Source organism: Vigna umbellata, chromosome 4, assembly GCF_029865625.1.
Source record: "Vigna umbellata cultivar VRB3 chromosome 4, Vumbellata_1.0, whole genome shotgun sequence".
Classification (NCBI taxonomy): Eukaryota; Viridiplantae; Streptophyta; class Magnoliopsida; order Fabales; family Fabaceae; genus Vigna; species Vigna umbellata.
In genome coordinates, this window is record NC_142168.1 from 24,750,029 (window position 1) to 24,756,823 (window position 6,795).

The following is a 6,795-nucleotide window of genomic DNA, read 5'->3' on the forward strand; positions in this document are numbered from 1 at the left end:
CTTAGCCAAAGTGTTCCTCAACTAGTTTTTAACAAATTTCTTATTTACAGATTCAAAACAACAACGTATAATATTAACACCGAAATTCAATATAGATAGATATACAGTAATCATTAACAATATTCAAACAAAATTTCAAGACATGAATAGTAATAAAACAATACTAAATCACAATATAAAAGCTTAGAAAGGTTAGCTCCCTTACCTCTATTCCAGACTTCTCTTGCTCCGAATTCGTTTTCTCCGAAAACCCTCTAGAGCCTTTACTCTTCTTGCAACTAAAACTTTCTTCCTAACTTTTTCTTCTCTATTTCTCAAGGTTTCTCACTTGATTCTTCCTCTCTTTGTGCAAAATAGCATCCCCTCATGGCTATTTATAGTCCAAAAATTTTACTATTCATCAATTTTTTTAATATTATTTATTATTATTCTATTATATTAATTTCTTAATCATCACTTACATAATGGATTCATAATGGATTCCTTAATAATGTCTTCAAATCTGAATGTTTTCTCCATTATCAATATTTTAAATTTTAATATACTTTTTCGTTTTTTATTTTACAATAATATGGTAGAAAAGAGTTTGAACCCATCACCAAAATTTTCTACCAATTAAGCTACCAAAATTTCTTATTTAACTTTCCACCTTTTATATTTTCTACCCATAAATATTTTTCATGGGTCTTACATATTATGTTATAATTATAAAATATCTATTGATGATAAAAAAAGATATTAGTCAATAATTATCATTATATTTAAAGGAAAAGACTAAAAGAGGTATATACAAAAGTTAAAGAGAAACTAAATTATTAAAAAAAAAAGTAAAATCAATTCAAAAAAATATAAAAAAAATTGAAAGTGAATTTTGTAAAAAGATGGAAAGTTAAAACATATTGTATCTAAAAAAGGTAAATATAAATTGATGATCCTAATGGGACAAAATTATAAATAGTAAAAATCATGTTAAAATATATGCCATGATATTAATAAAAGATCATAGGAGTTACTTAAAAAAATACGATAACCGAAACTAGTACAAATATGTGATATATTAAAAACTAAATTTGATTATATGTACTGTAAAGTATATTAAAATAATAAAAGCAAAGAGATTAGATTGAAAACATATAAAAAATTGCATCCCTCGTGCTTATCTTCTTCTCATGCCTCTCTTTCACCAAGTCATCCTTCCTCATCCAATTTCTATCAAATTTTTCTTGTATCGCCATCTATTTTAGATTCTGATTATACCATAGAGTAAAAGAAGAGCTAAAATGTGTTTTGGACCAATTAGATTTCAAAACAGTATAAGTTCTATTTATTTAAAAGTTTCTATTTACTTTATATAATATTTCATCTTTTTGTTTTAAGTTTTAGTCATTGTAAGACTCATGAAAAATATTTATAATAGTAAATTTTAACATTGTATTAAGTAATAATAATTTTAATGGATAGAAAAATGTAAATTTTGGATATAAAATTATAGTAATTCTAGAAGGAGAGGTTCAAATTTTTGATAACTTATTTAGGATTTTTTTAAGAAAATTGAATAGAATAGTGAATAGTAAAAAAAAAAGGATACGAATTCCTTAGCATGGAAGAAATTGGGATAAGAATTCCTTAGCATGGAAGAAAATAGGATCAGATTTAATCAAGTGGATGATTAAAATATTATTTTTAAATAATATTAAAATAATAAATAATATTAAAAAATTAATGAATAGTAAAATTTTTTTACCTATAAATAGCCATGGGAGGGAAGGGTATTCTGCACCAAGAGAAGAGGAATCAAGTGAGAGCTTGAGAAATAGAGAAGAAAGAGTTAGGGAGAAATTTTTAGTTGCAAGAAGAGTAGAGGTTCTGAAGAGTTTTCGGGAAAACAAATTCGGAGCAAGAGAAGTCTGGAATAAAGGTAGGGGAGCTAACCTTTCTATGCTTTTATATTATGATTTAGTATTGTTTTATTACTATTCATATCTTGAAATTCTGTGTGAATATTGTTAATGCTTACTGTATATGTTGAAATACGGTGTAAATATTATATGTTGTTGTTTTGAATCTGTAAATAAGAAATTTGTTAAAAACTAGTTGAGGAACACTTTGGCTAAGGAAAGACTTGGTACTTAAGTTGGACACACCTCTCTTTCCTGGAAGTCTACTCGACAAGTTTTTAACTTAAATCCTATTGAACAGATTATGCACTGTTAATTTATTTTGTGATATATTCAGTTTGTATGATTTCTAAAATGATTGGATTTTATTGCATTTGAATTATACATCTGAACATGGTTGTGAACTATAATGATGTGATTTATGTGGGAAGTATGTGAATGTATGAGATATGTTGGATTCACTGTGATAATATGATTGTATTCGGTTATTTATGTCTTAGGTTAAGTTTCAAAGTGACAGTATGGTTCATGGACGTAATTCCATGATCCTCAAGGAGAGGATACATGGTGGTGCCCTAGTAGTGTTTAGAATGAAAGTAGGAGCTCAGTCTTGGGTGTCATCCTGAAACTCCAATGGTCTTTCTTCTCATGTAGAGAGGATTGAACCATGTGGTGAGGAGTAGCAAGAGGTCCTAGTCTTGGGTGCTTCCAGTATGATCCAAGGTCAGTGATAACGGACTAACCTCTTGAGTGTGGTAGGGTGGGTAGCCCAAGTTTCATAAGCCACCACGAGTGCAAGACCCGCCATAGCTCGACTATCATTCTAGTCCGGACGAGTCCGTCTATAAAGCAACGAGTCGTGTGATGTCATCTTACCATGTTTGAGTGATTTTTTTGCATGTCGTGTGAGGTTGAATAACATGCTTTTTATGTCTAGCTCACCCCTACTTGTTTGTGTTTGGGTATGTGCGATGATCACCTACTTGGGTGGGAGCAGATGGCAAGGAGGATACTTTGGAAACAGTACTTGATGGGGACGACAATGCTGCAGCTTAGATTCGCTAGCTTTTATTTGCTAGCTTTGAAGAACATTTGTGCATTTAAAGTTTTAAATTCTCTGTAAATTCTAGGGAGAAACTCTAATACTCTAGTTTTCAATTCCATGCTATTCTAAGGATGACTGTAATCCTTAAAATTTCTCTTGACGGCTTTCCTATATTATAAAATAATGACGTATTTATTATATATGTTTTGTATATATTATAAATTTCTCTCAGCTTATTCTATTATATATTAAATTTTATCTTATTTGAATACTTTACTTTAAGTCTCAATTATTTACTATATATTGAATTTTTATCTTACTTGGATACTTTACTTTAAGTCTCTATTATGTGTAGCAATGTTTTTTTATCCGTGAAATGTTAGTGTTGTGGAAAGTTACTTTTAGATAAGAAAAGTTAGTAAAAATTTACAATTTATTACTAATTTAAATTTGTAATGATGAGAGGAGGGTGTAATAAACAAGTTATGTATGTTTAATTGAGTGAAAACATTTTAGCTTGAACCAAAATATTTTAGCTTAAGTAAAAATATACTAGGGGAGCAGTTTTCTATGTTTCCTATCTAATCTATTTGCTTTTATTCTTGCAGGTAGAAACATTAAAATTCACCTTTAAAAACGTGGCGTAAAATTAACCGCGTCATATTTTTTTTGTAAGTTTTTATTTTTTAAAATGAAAAAGAAATATAGATAAACATTTAAAGATATTAGCTACTATATTTTGTTCTGTTCTTTCTAAAAAAAGACATCAACACGTAATAAAAATAAAAATAAAAATATTACTGAAAAAACAATTATTCTAAAAATAATAGATAAAACAGAATAATATTTCCTTAAAAGAACTATATATGAACATAAGAATTATCTTAGAGTTTCATATCTCTTAGATAAGATAATTTTTAAATATTATCACTCTTAGCTTAAACATCTCATTGTGTGTATTTAATGATAATAAATTAAGATGAATGTAAGTTTTGAAATAAAATTATATCGAATCTACCACTATTCTTCCTTATACTTAAAAGTTTTATATCATTAAAAAGAATATCCCTTTTTAATGATAAAATTGTAGTAAAGTTATAAGACATTAAATAACTCACAATTTTCACACGAAGATCATTACATAAATCATGGTTACTTTCATAAGGAGATAATAAAGGGATCACTTTCTCGAGTGCGTAGATTTTTTTTTTTAATTAATTACGGAGAAGTTAATCATTGCTGCTTTAATGTTATGCATAATGGAGACAATTTTTAAAACACTAGCGTAAGTGATAGATATATATTTTCTTATGATATTTAATATTTTTATTACATTTAATATCATTCATGCATCTCAAATGTGATGAGATTTATAAGACAAAAAATCATGTGAAGATTATGGGTATGTGATAATGTGAGATAGCACCTTCCCCAGTAAGGTTTTTGTATAGTTCAAAATTGAAAGCTGACACAACAGTGAGATAATGCCTACCCCAGTTTCTTTCTCTATAATGTAAGAGAAAGAAAACATAAACCTATCGTTGCCCTTTAACCCTACCAATCTTTCTGCCCTCTTCAATAATGTTCTAAGAACCAAAATTCCATTTTAACTTCTAATTGTTAGCCATGATCAATCCATCACTAAGTATTTTCCCATATAATATTCTCAATCCATTTTAAACTTTACTCATGAAAATTGTTAAAGGGTTTAATTTATGAAATATTGAGATGTTGTAACATCTCATTTAAACGTTTACATTACCTACTTACATCTCATTTTTTGTTCTTTTAAATTTTTTAAATTAAAACTTTCCTCCTTATAAGAAATTAAAATTTGTATATATACAAGTTTTGAAAAGAAATAGTAAACAAAATTTCTAATCCCTTTTTTCTATCCTTATTTCATACTTTACTAGAATTTTTCTTTTACAACATCGTTTGTGCCGTATAACATAGTACAGTGGATAAAAAAAAAAAGCATAAAATCAAATAAAACAAGGTAAACTAAAGTTTTTCTTTTAAAAAAAAAAAAACTTTCATACATCTATATCTTAAAATCGTACACACATATTATACTTCTTTTTCTATTGAGAACTTATTCGTATACTCTTACAGAAAAAATCTCCAATATTAATCGATTAAACATCAAAGTCAAGTATTTAATTATAATTACATCAAACACTACACATATTTGACTTTATTTTACTAAGATATATGCATTGAATTAAATTTAAAGATTTACATTTATCATAGTACTTTTACTAAATTATTATGACAACAAAATTATATAACACAAACACATTCCAATATAATAAAGTAAATTTATTTGACCTGTCATAAAATTCTTTTTAATACTATAAACTAGATTATATGAGCTTTATTTGACTCTCATGATATTTTTTTCTAAGTGAGTTCAGTATCTATAGAGTCAAAATTCTTTGTTTCTAAATCTAATTCATTACATCATTTATATCTAAACATAGTATTCTTTTTTTGAAAATAATTGTTTCTAACACACCATATATGTTATACGACAAACCATAACATAATATCATATACATTAAATGTCAATTCATGTACGAATAAATTAAAAAATTGTCTTTCATTCTATTATAATAATATTGATAAAAAATAAAAATAAAGTGAAAAATACATAATTTTATCATTTAGAATCATTTAAAAACATGTTTAACAAAATTTGAGAAACATGTTTTAATTTGTTAAAGTACCATTATATTTATTTGGTTAAACTCATCAACTTATCCAACGAGAAGTTTACTCACCCAATAATCAAAGTATTACCCATCGTCTATACCATTAAGGATTTTTATTAAAACAACTCGCTTAACGAGAATTTATTCACTCAACAATAAACAATCTTAAGTTTTAATGAATTGAATTTCACTCTATAAATGTTGGCTCTCCAAATAATCAAAAATAAACTACTAGAATTTTTATTTAAATAACTCGTATAACAAATTTGATCGAACATAAATGTTATACTCTCCATGGATATCATTAAAGTGGATTTTGATATAAGAAAAGATGAATTTAAATAATTTAAATTAGTATAAAGTAGTTTTTTGAATATTTTATTGTTCTATATTTAAAAAAAAAATTGTCATTCTTAAAATATCTTTATAAAATCACTTTTAAATTTAAAATCTTATTTACTTCTTTTTTTATTTGGAATATGGCCTATATAAAATATACTTAAAGAAAAATTATTATTTTTTTCCAAACATGAAGAGAGAAAAAGAGAGGAAATTATGCTTTGATTTTTTTTTTTGTTAAGTAGTTTGTTTTGTATTTTTTTTTGTTTGAAGTTTTGTATTAAAAGTGAGATGTTTTGAAAAGAGTGAGTGTGGTGGTGATAGGTGGTAATGTTAGAGATTTGAAGTCATTTGTGTTGGAAAATAGTTTGATGGTGATTTTATGAATTTGAGATTTTTGTTTGGATATTGGCTACATATTGTAGAGAAAATGTTTGTGACTCTGTAAGTGTCATTTAGCGGGTATTATTATTAGTTTATCTACTATTTTTAATTTTCATTACAATATTGGTTTGTACAAGATTAAATTAACCTGTGTTGCTACTTTAACTTTTATTATTATTATTATTGTTTCTTTGTTTTTTTACTGACATGAAAGAGTTATTCGAGGGAAATTATAAAACATTTTTTTTAATGTTTACGAAGGAAACAATAAACTATTTAAGGACTCATTTGCTAGAGTGATGATGCATATTTTGGCATATATTTATATATAGTTTTATAGTATATTGAAAAGACTTTTCACATGGTTGTTTTTTTAGTTTAATAATAATGAATTAGATTCAATGTATATATTATT